The 19,105-nt window shown below is 38.0% G+C and overlaps 1 protein-coding gene across 3 annotated transcripts in view; it reads left to right on the top strand.

Annotated features, from left to right (window-relative positions):
* Positions 1–1,857: 1,857 nt before the first annotated feature.
* Positions 1,858–19,105, top strand: part of NGF (nerve growth factor) — a 34,431-nt gene continuing 17,183 nt past the window's right edge. The window contains exons 1-2 of one of the 3 annotated variants that reach the window (XM_056361371.1): positions 1,860–2,980; positions 8,358–8,477. The gene's annotated coding sequence lies outside the window, so the exon portion shown is untranslated. Of the gene's footprint in view, positions 2,981–8,357; positions 8,478–19,105 lie in introns of all 3 variants that reach the window. The other 2 variants (XM_056361374.1, XM_056361372.1) reach the window with 2 other exon arrangements.

The following is a 19,105-nucleotide window of genomic DNA, read 5'->3' as shown; positions in this document are numbered from 1 at the left end:
ACACAAAAGACACTGACTCCAGGACACATCACATACAGTCCTCAAGCCCTTTTACAATCCTAAACATGCCACATAAGCATAAGGCACTTTCTTCATATATAGTGCCTCCTCCACCCTCCAGCTTTCTTGGACAGAAGTGCTGATGTGGAAGGAAGAGGCTGTGATGATCCACAGTTGCTTTTGTGGAACTTAGGGCGATGTCAAACTCAGCCTACAGTCTGAACGGACAGCCCTACTGTCAGGAGAGCACAAAACATTTTACCTTAGTCACCACTCAGCAGTGCTGCTCTTCATTTTGGTCTAAGCACTTTTTTTTTCCTGAAATGAAATGTCTTAGTGCACTACATGGCAGTACTCAGGCACACACTGGATTGATTTACTCCTGGGGGAACTGGAGATACTGTTTAAGGAACTCCATACACGAGATCATGTGAGACTTGAAATTACTGTAGTAGAGGCAGAGAAATAACTGGATGCAAATCTGTAGAGAACCAGGATTCATTAGTTCTGTGCTTACAGAAATGCTCTTTATGCAGCTGCTTCTCTGATTCCACAGAACATCTTTTCCTTGCTCAGCCTAACATTACTGGTCCTTCACCTTGTATGCACTGACCTGCCAAAGCAAGAAAATCCTCAGCTCATGGAAGATAAAAGTTAAGCAACCACGCACATAGTAAGACCTTTCTCCTTGAATCTGTGGTTCAGACCACTGCCAAAAGAGGAAGATGAATGACCTCTGTGCGATGCTTTCAGCCACTCTGCTCAGAGTATAGTAGTTCAACCAGCATCAGGCATTCTTCTGTGCATTGCTAGCATGCCTGTAGGGCCACACCAACTCGGACAGCTAGAAACGATGCTTGTTTAGGTTACATGGGAACATCAGAAAAAAAAAAAGCTAGTGCTTTTTCCCAGGGATTGTCACAGCAGTCTTGCTTGCTTGCTTGTATCAGTCTACTGGTGTAAACTTGAGAGGTACAAGAATAAGGTACAAGAGAAGGACTTCTTCAAGACAAAAATAAGTGTTTGTCATACAGATTAAGTACAAACACAGATTATTATTGATTACTGTGACCAAATGAGCTTTTGTGGCCACAGTTTTAAGAAAAACAGGCAGCTCTGGCCAAGAAATCAACTGTAGAGATGCTAAACCCAAGTGTGCACTAACTTAAGCAAAGGGGGGGAAAAAATCATATCTTTTTATATCTCTGTTTTGATGCTGTTTGCTACAGTCACAATGGGCTATAATGCTCTTTCAAATTTTCCAACACAAAGTCCTAATCTGAGGATATTCTAATGAAGTGACACAAATGCTGAACACAAGAATAGCTTGGCATTTCTGCAATGAAATATGAAGCTAAGGCCAAATCTCGAGGTCAAGTTTTACAGGCGAAACTTTCAGAAACTCTGATGGCTGGCTGTGTAAATGAAGACATCACGCTTTGGCCTGTGATGGCTATCGTGTGGAAAGCATTTTTCTTTTAGAAAAACAAAGCAATCTGCATAATCCTGGCATACTGGAAAGGTAATTTTAGCACTTGCATCAAGCATTTTGTGCTGCAGTTTCCTTAAGGATATATCAAGCAATTTTAAATGCACAATACCTCCAAGAAACAGCCTAGCACTGAAGCCACTATTATCTTCGGCACTGCGGGAAAGAAATTTAAGGTTTGTCTGCTAGTTTTAATAAAGTATGAAGATTTGCTTGCTTTAGGTTCAGGAAGCAGCATATCCGTGGGGCAAATAACAAACATTATTACCTCAAAGCTACTTTGACTTCGTGCTCTGTGCCTTTACGTAGTATCTTCCACACATCTCTCCCTTCCCCAAAGGATTTTAAGGACAAGTCTCTCCAGATGGCTGCCCTCTTCTGGATGGAATCAAAAAGTGTTTGATTATTTCCACATAGATAAAATGCGGTGGTCTGCTTTTCAATGGAAGACGACTTAAATTTTTTCCTTGTGTCTGTGTAATCACAAAAGTTACACTACAGTGGAATGAGAGTATGAAATTCTAAGGGACGGCTTCATAATTCTCTACATAGTTAGCCAAGTTTTTTTAAAGTAGAGAGTTTTTAGCCAACTTGCTCCCATCCTGCCCCATTTCTTTCCTATATTTATCAGTGCTTAAACCACACTGTTATTTCCTTGCAAAGTACTTAATCCTGCTTCACAAAAATAATGGCAAACATTTCCATATCTCTTTGTTGCTTAAGGTAAGCATGTTAAACATAAAATATTACAGTTGGAAGGGTTCTTATATAATCTCTTCCTCTGTCCCAAGTCAGGGTCAAATATTTCTTTGCTACTCTAGATAAGTGTTTGGATGACCCCTATTAAAGACAGCTGATAGCAGAGAGCGCACAATTTTTGCAGGGAACACAGTCCACTGCTTTACCAGTTAACTATTAGTGTTCCTATAGGTTTGTTTATAGACTCATGACACGAGTAAAGGGCTCTAGAGATGATTTTCAAAAGGACCCATTTGTCAGGGAGCTCGAGTTTCTTTCTGCGAGCACTCATCTTTAAATTGAGTGCAAGGATTAAGATGCAAAGTAGAAAGGCTGTAGACAAAACATTCCTTAAAGAGGGTTTCAGTTCTTGACAGTGGAACCAGGAAGTTGGAGGTTTTTCTCGGTATTATGTATGCGTAGTCATACAACCAGTGCACGCTTTGAAACTTTCACTGCACATCTGTGCATCACTGCGTGGACTAGGCACCATGCCAAAGGCTGAATTCCTGCGAGTCCATGCAGCTCCCACACGTTTACAGCACTAGGACCCAGAGGGAGCTTAATTTCTGTGAGTCAGTGCAGCTAGCTGAGCCCCGAGAGCAGTGAATGAGGCTGGAAAAGCAGAGGGAATGTGAATGGCTCTTCTGGCTTGGAAAAGTGTCCACGGACCGGGGTGCTACAGACTACAAAACAGCTTGGACAACCCTCCAGAATCCCTGTACCCCTGACGTCCAGTGATACTGCTCTGAGGTGAGTGACCCCACAACAGTCAGCTTTCACAAAGCAAGTAACACGGCTGTTGCACCAGTTGTGGAAGTTTGGTATCTTCAAAATTAGCCAATGTGTTTTTGCTGTACAGTGATTTTCACTCTCTTGAGGAGGAACAGATCAGATGTCTTTGAAATATATGGAGTGCTCGTTGCTCTAAAATAGCATTTGCAAGAAAAGTGTGGTCTAGTGAAACTGAAAATTGCATCTACTAATGCAGGTTAAACTGCACGCACATCTGGAAGGTGTTCATAAAGCATTTGTGTTGAAGTTTAAAGCTTGAAAAACATCTTTAGTAAGAGGAGCTTAATCTTAGAGAAACATAAGTATTCTTCTCATTCTTTTTATCCAGGTAGCTTAAGTTTTATTTGCACTGTACAGCAGTTACACCTACATGGAAATTCTTTACTGTCTTTGTTCTGAATATTAAGGCTTACTTAACACTTTCCTTTTTTCTTTTTTTTTTCTATGATAATTCTACTCTAGGTAAGAACTCCTTTCCTTCTTTACTAATGTAAACAAATGGGAATTCTGCTAAATCAAAGCATGGCTGGCCCAAGGCAGAAACCGTTTAGCTACAGGCAGAGCAGTAATTCACTAGAGACTGTATCCTCTAGGATGTCCCCTTGGAAAAGCTTACAAACTCCCTGCTGCCTGCCTGTTAGTGACAAGATGAAACCGACAATGTTTATTGATTTATACTGGGTGATAACACTGTTTTATCTGATGCACTAGTCAGAGACAAAAATGGGGACCCCAGTCAGGGAGACAGAAGGAATTTGTGTGCTGAGAACAAAAAGCGTTCGTGCTTCAGTTGCTTTCTTGACTTTAAATTCTCCTTATATGCTCAAGAAGTTTTAGAAAACCAGTGAAAGTGAGCGTGCTTGTCAGGCTGGTTTTTCCAAGTTGTCACAACTTTGAAGTTGCATTGTAACTGTTAGACAGATAATTTATGGGTGTTTTCATGCATTAGAGTATCACAATAAAGTCTTTTGGGCACTCTTTTGCTAAGCCAAAAAAAAAAAAAAGTTACCATTATCTGCAAAAAGACAGAGAGGAGCTAACTTGCCTGTATATTCATATTCTTTGCACTTCTGAGCTGTTTCACATATTACAGAAAACATGTTTTTAAAAGAACCCTGACAACTATAATTTGTCTGAAACTAAGAAGGTTACAATATTCTCAGCATTTTCACAAAGAGGTTACAGTGACGGAATGAAGAACCAAGTAAACTGGAGTATTCGCATGAGTGTGATGAGAAAGATTTGGCCTTTAAATATATTAACAATTATATATATGAATAATTTTCTAACATATCTTGGCAAGGCCTGGATAGGAGCCCTCCTGACGAATCTGTGCAATAGAACAGTGATTTCACATCTTGGTCAGTCCCAGCCACTCACCCTAAAAGAATCTGTCAGTCTCACAAGGTAGTAAAGAAAGTGACCGGGGCTTTCTTTTTCTCATCCTTTTAGCTATGTAGTGTCCATTTGCTCAATCAAAAGCTTAAATTACCTTTTCAGATGTCTTCATTTAACTTCAATGGAGAATTACAATGAGCACAAAGGATCATTCTAGCCCATATGCTAAGTAAGCAATTGTTACATAGAATAACTAGGCAGTCTATGTAATCACCATAAGATGTTAATTTAAAAAATCAGGTTAGAAAAATACTTAAAATATGTATTCAGATTAGCATTTTCAAGTGTAAAATGTCTTTCTTTAATGGGATACCTAGGACAAGGTACCTAGAACAGATAGAACACATTTAAAAAATAGATTATTTCAATCGATAGAATAACTCCCATAATTCCCCCTATTGCTCCTTGGCTTTGGCCATATAAAAATGTTCCTTTAAAAACAAAATTCTATTCATTGGTTTTCTGTTTCTTTATTAAATGCTTTTGGGACTAACAGAATATTAAATATATATTAATTAGCATTCATTTAATTTAAAGTCATGTGGGAAGAAATCCGTAATTTTAGGAAGTTAACATAATTCTGCCTTTTTTTTAGTCTATATTTTAAGAACAAACTCCGCTAATAAAAAAATAAAGCGTTAATAAAATTAAAATGCTTTCATTCCAGACGATTCAATATTATAACAGCCAAAGTCAATGCTGGGCTGGTGGGTTTAGAAATATTTGTCTGTCCTTCAAATCTCAGTCCAACAGGAGCCGGTCAGACCCAACCGCTTTCAAACCAGCTACAGAACGGTGACCTCTGCCGGCAGCCACCCCCTCATGGAAAGGGCTTTTAAAGGCTTATTCAGAAAGTGACAGTGAACTAAAACGTTTATTAGATCAGCTGATATGCTTAGAGAAATGTAAGATAACACCTCTTCCCACAAAACTTGCCTCATGGTAAGGAAAGTAAAAGGCACATGTGACAAGGCTACTGCAGCTGCGTTTCTCTCACAGCAAGAAGGAGATTCTCCCAACGCTGAACTTGACTTGAGCACGGTCACAGAGGCCAATGTATTTAAGAGTATTTCTACAACAGAAGCGTCTCCCACTCTGAGATAATGTCCTATGGGCTGCGTGTGATTTGTTCTCCTGCCAAAATGCCCTTTGTGCAGCTCTGCTGAATTCATTAAATATTTGCCTGTGTGTGTATTTATACCAAAAATTATGTGGCCAACCAAAGCAGTATCATTTCTGCTGTTGCCAAGAGATTGCAGTATCTATTAATGTGATTTATGTGCACTCTTAGCTGCCCAGTCCCACTAATAATAAAGCTATGGAACTTACTGGAAAGAAAATTCCAGACCCTCGCTATAAGCCCATACTTGTCTCCACATCCTGAATATTGTTTGTGGTTCTGGTCATTATTTACATCCCAAGAAAAAGAATAAAATAAAACAAGAAAAGCTGGAGGAGGATGAAAGGCCTGGAACATTTTCCATATTTAGAGAAACTACATAGATTATGATTTCTTAGTGTGGAAAAGAGATGTCTGAGGAGGGATATAGTGAAGATATTTACAGTCATAATTGTCCTTAAGACATTTAAAAGGAAATGGCTGTTGTCCTGTCTCCTAGTTCAAAAATTGAGTAGTGGGAAATAAAACTAGCAGGTGGCAAGTTCAAGGCAAACAAAATAAGGTAGTTCCTCTTCCTTGCATGATTGAGCTATGGAATTCCTTTCCACAGGATATTGTAGTTTGCAGGGGTTCAGCAAGTAATCAGACATACTTTTTAGTGTGCCTGTGGTTCAGGACATCTGTGATTCAAAAATGACTGCTGAGTGGGAGAGTACACCAAAGAGATGATCACCACATGGTTGCCCTATTTGTACACCACTCCCTAGACATTATTAACTACTGCAGGGAATAGAATACTGACCTGGATAAACTTCTGTTCTAGTACAGACACCCCAATTTCTCCTCTATGTTTTAGCCTGTCAAATACTTGACCTATCCTAGTAAGAAGAAAAGTGGCTATGTAGTATTTTACTATGGGTTGCTGGTTCACTGATGAAAGAATGGTGGTGCTGGGAAAACAAAAAGGTAAAGATAGAATTCTTCATGTCTGTTTTTGTTCAAGAATCAGGTGTAGGCATGTGTACATATACTTCCACTACAGAAAGACATTAATGCCCAGATTCACAGCTATTCAGGCAAATCAAAGTCTAAATATATTATGAGTTAGATACTGGAAAAAGGCCTGTGAAAGTACATAACTGGTTGATCTTGTAAAATTCACTGAAATATACTGCTAATAAGAAAATTCAATTGTATCTCATATCTTTGTGACCTGTTTATTTGTGGAGCTAACACCTCATTTGAAACTGGTTATTGAACTCAAATCTTTCTAATTGCTTTTACTAAAAATATTATACATACATCTAAGTAAAAAGTAGCATGGAAATATTACATTATTAACTACATTGACAATATAACTTTTACTTTGAGAACTGCTTCACCCTTAAAAATGCAACAGTCCAGAGAAAGGCAATGGAAACAGTGAAACCTGAACGCCAAGAGCACTGGCATATGTCTGGGCTGAAAAGCAGAGATGTAAGATACCAACCTGACTTTGCTAACCTATCCCCAAGTGTAGCTGACTTGTTACTGATGCATTAAATGGGCTTTTCAGCCTGTAGCATGCATAAAATAACACTAAAATTATACAGAACTTCCTGTGTGTAAAAGTGGGATTTTGTGCCCACAAATCTTGCTCCTCTGAGATTATTAAGTACTTGCAAATAAGTTGTGAGGTACTGGAACATTAACACGTGGCACTTGTTAACGCTATGAGGACACAGGAGAAGGGATGAAATCAAATTCAGTGGATACACAAATGAAGACGTAAGATGCTGACTGCACTGACAGGGAGTTGGGAAGTCACCAAGGATATACAGAGGTGGCTACAGCAATTCACTAGTCAGCACATCTCTGAATGCATTAGCTCCAAATGAAGCACACCCAAGTACACCACACTGCACAGCTGCTTTCACGTGTTTAGAAAAACGAAACACAGAAAGATACAGTACTTGACCACCTTCAGGCATCGTGTCTGTGTGATGTGTATATTCAAGGGAAAGACATTTAGATTACACCATTATGGTACAGCAGGAGAAAATATGCAAAGTGCTGCTCAACATTTTGAGCCTGCATACAGCTATCAAGATGAAAATTGCTGTATGCATGTAGAATTCCAGCCCTACATACACATACACACGAACAAGACTGCTCTGGCATATTATCTAAATCCAAAATTAAAATGACTGCATGAGGCAGTTTGAAATAACATGCTGGGTAGCTTTACTGCCAGGCTGCTGTAGCATCATTTGAATTTCCCGTGACATTGTTCAATGACTGAAACAACTTTGACTTTTCCTTACTGTGGAAGCAATGTTTATTTCCCAGTAAAGAGCCTTCTTTTTTCCTAGGCTCTTGCATTTACAACAATGCTATGAGGTTTTATGGCATAGTAGTTGACACTATCAGATGACCCAAATCAAGATCTATCAGACTCACACTCTCTGTTGCTGGGATCAGTTTATCACATGAACATGGCTTCCACACTTCATAGTGGTATTCCCTTGAAGAAACTGTGAGATGGTGACAATGCATCGCAAAAATCCTGAGGAACTGCCCAGCCTGGACTTCATAATCCAAACCCTAACACGGTCTCCCCTCAGTCTGGCAGTCCCTAGAAATATTTTCTGAACACAGCTCTGATCACTGTCAGAAATCATCCCTGCAATAACCACACCACTTGATGTAGTTCAAGACTTCTTTTGTTCAAGGATTTTCTAAAACTGAACATTAAACACAGACCATTAAACTGATTAAAAAAAAATCCTTCCCTAATTTATGTTCCTGGCTCCAAAATCAAATTTCCTGTTCCCATAGGGTCTGTAACAATGTGCTAATAAAAGAACAGATTCTGCTCCCATTGACTTGTTATGTATCAAGACTCCCATTGATTTCAGCAGAAAAAGATTCAAGCACAAAGACAGAAAAAATCAGAAGGTGAGACAATTTCTTTGACTTTGTTTTGGGCCTTGGTTTACATATTGACAAAATCATAATGACCATTTATGTTATGAAAATATGAAGCTCCTTCCAGAATGAAATGAATGAATAATTGATAAAATTAATCTGTTTCCTACACTCAGGGTTGGTCATTTATTTTGAACTGCCAGATTTGTGAGAAATGTTGCTGCATTAAAGAGTATACAACAAAACCTGATTTAGCTCAGTTAGTTATTAACTGCTCACAGAACTAATAAAAGATTAGACTGCTTTTGACAGTTCTGGCCTATAACAAATAAATCAGCCCAGTATAAATATAATTATCCCAGTATAAATCTGCTAGGGAGCAGATTATTTCTTTGACAGCTTTCTATTTGCTAAGTATGGCTTTGCTAATCTAAAAATGTCTATTTTGATTTTTTCCTATTCTTAGTTGTTTCATATTTTTCCCCCTGTATTGTATAGGTATAAAGGTGAGAAGATTTTTTTGTGCTCTGGTTCACTGATTTACTTTGATTGTCTTTATTTTGTTCTTTACACAAGCACATGAGATCCAGGCTCCAAAAAAAACCAAACCAACAAATAAAGAATTCTTCAGAAATTTTTGCGAAAAAAAATTTTGCCAAGCACCTCACTGTGATATATTGCTTTGATTATGATACATGTAACAACTCTGGCTCATAGAATGTGTTTTTCTATTTTGAAACATATCTTTTTTTTTTTTTTGAAGCCTTTATGTGCTGGATGACTCAGGTATGAAAAAAGATCTGTTCACAGAGTTGCCCTGTGGTGAATGACACAGCCTGCATTTTCCAAAATGCATCATTTCCTGCCCATTATTTCACGATCCCTTTGAGACACTGCACGTACCAGCCCCAGACCAGCAAGGTGTTTAAGGCCCATGCACAACCACAGCCACAGCAATCGCTCATTTGAGCTATTCATCACTTAACACATTCCAAGAACAACTCACAGTTCTCACGAGCAGAACTATAAATTCAGCCCTACTTAGGGATCTGTACTTTCACTAATCATGGAAATGATGACACGGTGGCCTTTCGGGAGGGTCAGCAGAGCACGTCAGCTGCAGTGGGTCAGCAGGCAAGAATTAACTGTCAATCTGGGCAAGCATGGATGTCTTTTGTCACTGCAGTTGTCCATATCCTTCATTTTCTGGTGCTTTTATATTTCGGACTGTAGCCTTTCAACAATGGGATTTTCCCTCATTAATAATGGTCAAGGGGGCATAGAATAGCCATCACTGAAAATGTACAAATATTTCATCTTATTTAGATATATGAAGCAAACTTTCTAACTGCAATTGATGGACTGCTACACTGCACAGTCTGCAGGCAGCTGCAGCTCAGATTAGTGACTTCATAGGACAATTTGCTTCAGGGCAGGATGATCTACAAAACAAAGGACTTTTTTCTTTTTCAAAAGCAGCTACTAATTTCCAGTTGCACTGTATATGTTGTGTGTCACATTTAGAACCCACTTAGCAGGTTCTGAAGCATATGAAAATCAACGTGGAGTTTGGGAACTTTGGAAATTCAACCCCAGGAACTGAAAATTGGGCATTTAAAAACTGAGATACCCACAAATAACGTGCTCTATAGGGCACCTGCTAAGAGAAGTATGCTAACTTACACTGCATATCTGTATCAGCTTCTGCTTGCATTTCTAGAAGTCCCTAGGAAACCAACTTTACATGATGCTTTTGTGTTTAAATTTGTTCCTAAGGTTTTATAACTTAGAAATAAACAAAAGAAATGCTTTCTAATAATTCACATGTAGTAGAGTTTCATACTCCATTCAAATTTTACTGCTGTTTATCTCTACAGATCTCAAGTAATCAAGTACACTATGAGTGTAAGGTGCTCAAAACCTTTGAGACAGATATGCATGCATGTAATCTTAGGAGGATTTAAATGTTCTGAATTAGATTAACACATTGATTCTTTTGAACAAAATATGCACATGGATATAGATTTTTTTTTTTCTATGTATAGCTACTATTCATTAAATTTGAGTGATTTTCAGATTCTCTAGAAAGGCCATAGATTCCCAAGTAACCACTGACTTTATTCTATTTTCACTAATATATCAAGCTTCCATAAGTTTGCTTGCTTATAACATCAGTAACCCAAGTACAGGCTTATTTCACTTCCACTTGCTACCAGACACCTTGCTGGAGAATGATTTGGTGCACATGCCCCCCATGGATAAAGGGAGAACTCCCTTCTGTCTACCTTGCTCACTGAGAGTTGCATTGCAGAACTCACAGCTTTCTGTCTGAATTAAGAAAATCTCTGAAGTCTTTTGTGGTCAGTGGATGCATGCTCCTTATGTACTGGTAAGAGAACAGGAAATTCCACATCCAAAATTAATAATGTAGAGGGTATTTTAAGTTTTCCATGGCTTTCTGTCTTTTCTGTGTGTCCTAGCACTCTATGAACACAAGTAGAATTATGGACACCTCCTACAGCATCATGCTTGACAAGTCTGTTCTGATTGCTGATCACCAGAAAATGTCCCATTTGTACACTTTTCTGTTTGTTTCTAGTCTCCTAAGAATTCTTAAGTAGCAAGAAAAATAAATGCAGTTACATCTTCCTTTTTATTTTTAATTATTGCTACTATCTTCACACATCTAGAAAAGGACTAAGCTTTGTGTTAGACTTTCAACATGGAAAATACTTCCAAGGTGACAAACATAAATACATTTCTGTTCCCTCTCAGGGAACCCTGTATAACTGACTTGCTTAATTTGTTCTGCATATATGGAGCCAGTTATTTTCCAATCAATTTTTTAACATTCATCCAAGGTTGTTTTATACTCACTTCTTCCCATAATAAAAACTCCAGTCCTGTAAATAAGGCTAGTATACTTTGTTCACCTATGGATGACATTCCTCCATATTCCTACCACATACTGGCTGTTTCATCACGTGCTCTTTGCTTACGCTCAGTTTACCAGGCAATCCATAATGCTCTATGAAAAGTTTTTTCCTCTTCCTTGTTTATCATACTTTTCATATTTACATTAATTGCAAATTTTATTTGTTGCTGCAGGTCATAGGCACATATGTTAAATAGCTCAGGATCTGCCCTTCTCTGTTTGTATTTTTACATCAGTCCCTTCACTGTATTAAAACAAGCAGTACAACAAGCAGAAATAATGAAACCTTGTTCTCTATGGTGATCAGAGCTTCTGGTGTCAACTAAACTGGCAAGAATTGACAATCAAGAATCTGTGAAGTCTCAGTGACTTTTAGGACATGCAGGCACACGTCTGCCTTAATATACATTCTCTAATCGAATGGCCCTCTAACACCATAGCTTTTGTTTTGGTCAGGACCTCTACCTATCCCACATTTTCATCAAACTTGTAGAAACCTACTACCTTCAACATAGCATCTTTATGTAGAAATCTATTGGCCTTAAAACCTCAACCATTCTGTTAGATGTGATCAACAGTCAACAATTTCAAGGGTCATTGGGTTAAGGGTTCACCAGACAGTGTCATTTCACCAGTGTCATTTCTGTATTAGAACAAGCTAGAAACAGGTGATGTTCTTTGTTGAACCCTGTTTGAAGTCTGTTCAGCAACCAAGAACTGTGTACTCAGTTATGCACTGCACTTGTGTAGTAGCTCATGTTTTATTTACAGAAATGTCAAGCCACAGAAACTAGGCATGCTCTTATTTTCCATGTGAAGAAACCTTTCCATTCCTCTCCTTGTTATTGGCGTTTCTTAACAATGCTATAAATATTCAACATCTATGGTTTTGTTCTGCCTAGATCCAAATCCTCCCTGCCCCATCCATTCTTGCCAAACCTTCCTCTCATCATTTTCTTGGGCACGTGCTGTAAACAGAAGAATGCAAACTTTCACTGCTCAGCCTCACTTTATATACACCAGGACACTTTATATACGCCAAAAGTGTGAGTTTCTGGCTTTGCCAAAGCATGCAGAATCACATGCATCAGAAGGATTTTGATCCATGAGCTCTCCCTAGGTGCACATTCCTGCACCATAAACTGACTTGTGGAACAGGCTCATGTTGTGAAGGACTGTACTAAAGACCACTTTTTCTCCTCTGTGTGTTTTGAGAGAGAAAATCATGTAGCTTTTCTCATTTCTCCCACTCTTTCTATTTGAAAGCAAAGACATTTGAAAACTGTTTAATGAACTGTAGATTTCTTACGTTTGTTTAATATTTCAAATTTTTAGATGAATTCAAATTATTTGAATTCAAATCTTCAGCACTTGACCCACAATTGTGCCATCACTTGAAAGTGAAAGGAAATACTTTCTAAAAAAATAATTTCCAATGCCACAGACAAACTGACATAATATTGTTGGCCAGATTTAAAGTTCATCTCTCTAGCTTTGGAATAAAACAAATCTGCAAAAGCTAGTTTCCAATATACTGGTTTCCTTATATTTAAACTCTGTGCACAGAAACATGCCTAATCACTGAGACTTCCCTCTGGTTTTGATTTTAAGCAGACAGAAAATCATCTTACAAGGTGTACAACTTGATTATCTGCTTTGAACCCGATGTTCATAAAAAAAACCCTACAGAAAGTGGAAAATATGCTAAATGCAAACACAATAGGCTTCTTTAAAAAGACTTTTAAGTCAGAAACCTGCTAGGCTTAGGTTATTAAAATAAATAATAAAGCTTATTTCTTTTGTGATAGACAATCTAAAATTGCCATGTACTCATCATCTGATGAGAATTGTAGTAAAAATAAGCAAATACCAAAGAAAAATCTATTCCTAATGCCATAATTATAACAACAGTCTGTGGAGTCCTACTCTTCAACAGCATTTAGGATTTTCATACCATAGATCACATCTGGCTACAAATGTCATCTTTTGTCCTCTCTTTCCACCATATGCTCATGCATACTACCTTCCTTCCAATTCAGAATAAAATTGCTTTCTTGTAACTACTGTTATTGTTTCTGACAACTGATTAAAACAGACAAAAGCTTTAACAAATAATACTGCAATAAATACAATGAGGTGCACATCAAATATCCAGACAAAGGAAATATGTGGTTACATACACTGTTAAGTGATATAATGACAGTGAATTTCAAATATGTCAGGTTATTTGAGCTAATTAATATTGGCACACAAAACATGAAAATACAGATTTGAAATCAGACTTTTCTTAACGCTTTTTTATATGGAGCTAGAGAGTGTGTAGAGTGCAGACATGGTGTGCTGTCCTGCCTGCAGAAGAGTGCCAGAGGCTTTGTGAATGTGTTCACTTAGCACTTCGCCTACTGCACAAATACACATATTTCATAAAGGATGCAATTTCTGGTTTTCACTATAGGAAAATATTTTTAGGTACTCTGCTCAGGCAGCTGTTCTCATCCTGTCCTGCACACTGCTGATGTGCACTAAACTGAAATACAAACTAGAGTCATAATTGTGTGGGGAAAGTATTACGCATTTTATTATGCTTCCTCTACTGTGACTAATGACTAGACAACAAAGACCAAAGCTGTATCAGATAGTTCATGTGCATCACCAGCAGGTTCCCAGCTGATCGTAAGTTATAGGTATGGTATATAAGCTTTGGAGTAAATGTGCCTAGTTTCTTTATGAAATCAAATACTGGTGTTCACAGGGTGGGCATAAAGGTAGAAAAAGAAATAATTTTTGGTTTATGTTACCCAGCACAGAAAACGGAATTGAAAATTAGCATTATAAACTCTGAGTTATTAACAAGTTTTACTTGTTAGCAAAAACTCCAGTGTACATTTAGAATGAGAATTTATATCCCTTTCCACCTTCCCAATCATGTGAGGGAGCTCCAAATTACCTGTTCTAGAAGCAGTGCGGCATGGATTCAGGGTAAGGCACAAAGCAGAGGGAATAGAACTGAACTCTGAAGAAGGGCTCTGAAAAAAAAACTTTGACCTCCTTCTCCTGTTTCCTTTGGCTTTATTTCACTTTTCTCCCCACAATGTCATCATTCAACAAATAAATTCGTAAAATAAATCTCATATAATAAAAAGGAAGAACCTTTCAATTCCAGCATTTGTGTTGAGTGAAGACTTCTTGGCACAGGCAACATTTATCATCTTGATCCACTAGGAAAAAAAAAACCAGAGAGAAATAAAAGTAATTGCTTACTTTGTAATAATGTATCTTATCTAAGGTTCTACTGCCTGCTTTGCACAGTCAGTGCTACACATTATACTAAAGCCAGATGAGAAATGTTTAACCCAGGTGCATGGTTTGCAGCCAGATGTCTGTGTTGTAACTTTTATCTTTATATGATTGGTAATTAAATAAGACTACTGTGTCATATTATATTGGGTCACAAAATTATTATGAATACATTAATTGTGACATCGTATTAAGGTGTTAAGTGTGCACGGAATTTCCGATATTACAAATATGATGGAATAGCTTCACATGACAAATATCAAATATTCATCAAAGCAATCAGTCAGTAAAATTGTGCAACCATGTGGGTGCGGGAAGAAAGATGATTCATCTACAGATGTGCTGATGATAAATTTTTCATCACTGCACACAACCTGGGGCACATTCAGGAACCAGACAAGTACTTAAAACAACCAGCGTTACTTTCAACTACACAAACTCTTGCAAAAAATTTGACATAACCTGTCTTCAGCTCCTATTTGAAATAAATTTTCCTAGATGTAATAAATAAAATCCATAAAAATATTCTTTTGGGATTAATTCTCTAAAAATAATAACTGAAAAACTTACTGACTTAACTCTAAAATACCCCATCTCCCTTCCAGGTGTGACTTTTGCTGCTAATAGTAATATCTGCAACAGGTTGGGTAGGTTGGTATTATTTATCTTTCCTAAAGCTTCTAAAAACTTGTTTTAATTCCTAGAGGCTCTGCAAATTATCTGTCCCAGAAACAAGGCAGCATTGTTCAGAAAGAGGGATGTGAGAGATGCAGGTGCCATGTTCCTGTTTGTTAATTCCTACATTACAGTGTAACCTAATGTTAACCCATAACATGGGAATAAAGTTCTTTTACTTAGAGGAAGCCCTAATGAAAATCTTCAAATTATTGTGAAGAACAATGCAAGTTTTCAGGAAGCAATTAACTGCTTGACTGAGAATATCCCTACTTTTTATTTTATCTAAAGCTCATGGGTGATATCTTGAAACATTTAATTGAACTCACTCAGTCTTGATTTGGGATTTCCCTCTGTGTAGGGCGATCCATAGGGAATGCCATTCATACCAACACTGAAGAAGAGCACGATGACTCAGCTGATTAATTGGCTTTCTTTTTTCTTATTGAGAAGCAAGGATTTGCCTTCCCCAAACGCTAAAGAGATCATTGTCAAGCTCATGTTATAACTTACATAGCCTTGGTCACCCCTGATTCATGTTCCAAGAGAAGGAGATAACCTGTAACCTATGCTCTGTTACCCAGCTGTATGACCGATGAATGTACATAGCAGCACCGCACCCGGTGTTTTCTGTTCACTGTGAAGTCCTTGGCATTTGTGGGGAGAAATGTTTCTGTTCCTGTTACTTTCTGATCAAGATTCAGCCCAAATTTGGAATCAACCATAAACCCAGGGTTTATGGGTTCTGACAGCAGTCTGAATTGCTATCTAGACAAGTAGCTACTGAAACTGGAGCACCTGTATTTTGCTAGATAAATACAGAGAATAAATAAATACAGAGAATAAATAAAGAACATAGCACAGAATCTGTAGATGGGCCATATCTCTAATTTCCATTCCAAAAATTTGCTGAATTTATTAGCCAAGTTAACAGAAGAAAAAAAAGGCTACTTGTAAAAATCTTAAGTAAACATGGAGCTTTTTTCTTTTCTTTCATTAATAGGTAAATCACAACAGAAACACAGCCAGTGTACAAGCAATGTATGTGATCACTGTCATGAAATGCCTACAGTGTCAATGGACTTAATGACAGTTAAACAAATCTCAATTAAAGGCACAGTGATTCTAGACAGACAAAACACATCATTCTCCCAGCTTCCCACTAGGTAGGTCTCCAAGCATGGAAAGGTTGCCAGCTATGGGGAACAGTTTAGAAAGTTAATGACAGCAAAAATGGGATTCACTGGAGGCTAATGCTAACTCCAGTAAGCATTGCCAGAGGCCTGACATGAAGAAACAAGTAGTATTTCAAGCAGACTGCAAAGCCAAGGGAAAGATTAACATCTGTCGGAATCAGCTACAGATAAGATTCTTACTGATCTTTGAATGTTACGTAAATTTAGAAGGACTAAAAGGAAATTTAAGGAAAATAATCACCTGTCTCTGGATTTGGTTTATAAACGTGAAATACCTCTTCCTACATTTCAGCTATACATTTTCAAATAGCTGTGTGTGATGTAGCTCAATGTTATGAGGCAGAAGAGGTATTTCCTCCAACTTATTCACTGTCAAGCTTAGTCTTGTACAAAAAGCAGGGACAGGGAGCAGTTTTGTTGCTGTATCTACCATTGCTGTTACTAGCCTCCAAGCCATTGAGTTTTATGTTTAGGCTATGTTGCTGTGGATTTTGTTTCTGCCTTATCCATGTCTATCTCTACTAATAAGATTAAGACGTTGCTCACATTCTTGTAATTAAAACATTGTAATTCTGGGAAGAGATTCCAAGTCTTCTTTTAGCAGGGTAATCAGTAGATCTGTGAGTTCAAGTTACCATTTTTTAACACCAAAGTCTGCACAAAGATAGCATTCTTCCATGCAGGCCATAACTCTTTATCCACACTGGTTTGAATAACATGGCTCCATTTTGTAGCAGTGGTATCAACAGTATTTGCTGCAGTGCTGTCTCAGGCTGAGCAGTTTACAGGTTTTGCAATTGCCATCCTTCTCAGTAGTTTAAGCAACCAAAGGCTCTTCACATCTTGTCATGCTAGGAAGATATGTGCATTTGTCTACAGCATTTTTTCCTTATTAAACTGGAAGAAGCATGATCTGAACTTCAAGCTGTATTGCTCTTACCAGCTGTAGCCTTCAAATATTATTTACAAGTCATTATTTCTGTAGCTTCTTATTCCTATAGCAAGTTACCATTCCACAACTTTCAGAAGTACCTCCTCGCACTCTGACTCCTTCCCCCATATCTTCTATAAGATATGTGATGCAGTACTAAAATAAGTTTTTGTTTAATCAGCTTCTGCAAAATTGTTTTGATGACTGTAGGGTGAGAAAACCTTTACAGCAGTTTACTCTTCCAGTTTCTAAGAGTTCACACATTCAATCTATTGATTCTTCTCACTATGGAAATGGAAAAAAAGGTTTATACCTAATATAATAAAGACAGCAAGGAAAATCATATGCTGGTAAACACAGTAACAGTAGTCTTCTAATTCTGGCTTACTTTATTAGCATTCCCCGATTTCAGACTCTGCATACCAGGAAAGTCAGTGAACCCCACAGTAATTTGAAGCGCAAACAGCATAAAGATGTGCAACGACATCAGCGATTAGCATTGCTCTGCAATTTAGGCATTCAGATTTACTCAGACTTAGAACAAGGCCAAAAAGAGTTCTAGAAAAAGTGGTAGAAACATGCAAGTGCACAACTAAAAAGAAAGAGATGCATCTTCCCCTTTATACCTTTTGGTTGTAGATAAAGCATGCATTCAGCAACCAGATGACACTAGAAAACAGAAAAAAAAACCAAACATTTAAGAACCCTCCAAATGTTCCTAACACAAGTGTGTTGCCAAATACAGATTTATAGGAATTGTTGAGGATGACAGGTTTGTCCAACTCCCTGTTTCCTGTTCAGAATCAGAGGTTGCTGAAGGCTGAACTTCATTTAAACTTCTTTGCACTTTGTTCTTTGCTTAAAGGATTCCCATGAACTAGGGAGTGAACAGTACAAGAAAGGATGGGATCTTTTCTTTACAGTTTTCTGATGAACTGTCCTTTTGCACAAAATGGCTGTATGACCAGGAGAACTGTACAAAGAACACAAGCATTTATTTCAGAGACAGCTGCAGACTCCCAGCAAGGGAGGACATCTCGCACTCTGTGTCATCCTTCACTTGCTCTGCGTATTACTGATCGCTGTCAAGGCTTTGTGTGAGGTATGGATGTTGCAGAGTGGTCAGGCTCCAGAGGCTGCTGGTCCAAGAGCCAAACAAATCCCTTCGCAGACTTAAATTTCACCTTAAATATCATTGAACCTTAAATGTCTGGGTGGGGAAGAAAAACCTCCTATCTTAAAACATTCACAACAGCTGCCTCCCCTCAAACTCTGACATAATACAAAGACAGCAAACTCCTACTCGCCCACTGCTCACTGGGTCTGTGGCCAGAAGCCCACACCATACAGCTAAAATATGGACCCAGTTCAAGCTATCTTTGCTCTCTGGGAGCATTAGTCAGATATTTTGTGCAACAGCTGCCTGACACACTCAGGATTTTGGGAGTTTTGCACAGTGTAGAAGTTTGGACTGTATTTTTTGGCCTCACAGGTTTAGTGTCAGGGTCTCAAGTAAAGCAGAGCTGAGATCCTCAGAGCATAGGAATGAAGTAACCTCCTTCATTCAAGGATTCAAGGAAATTCAGTACAAGGAAATGCAGTTTGATTTCATTTTTCTGAATCT

Source organism: Falco biarmicus, chromosome 16, assembly GCF_023638135.1.
Source record: "Falco biarmicus isolate bFalBia1 chromosome 16, bFalBia1.pri, whole genome shotgun sequence".
Taxonomy (NCBI): domain Eukaryota; kingdom Metazoa; phylum Chordata; class Aves; order Falconiformes; family Falconidae; genus Falco; species Falco biarmicus.
This window is presented reverse-complemented; position numbering and strand designations above follow the sequence as displayed.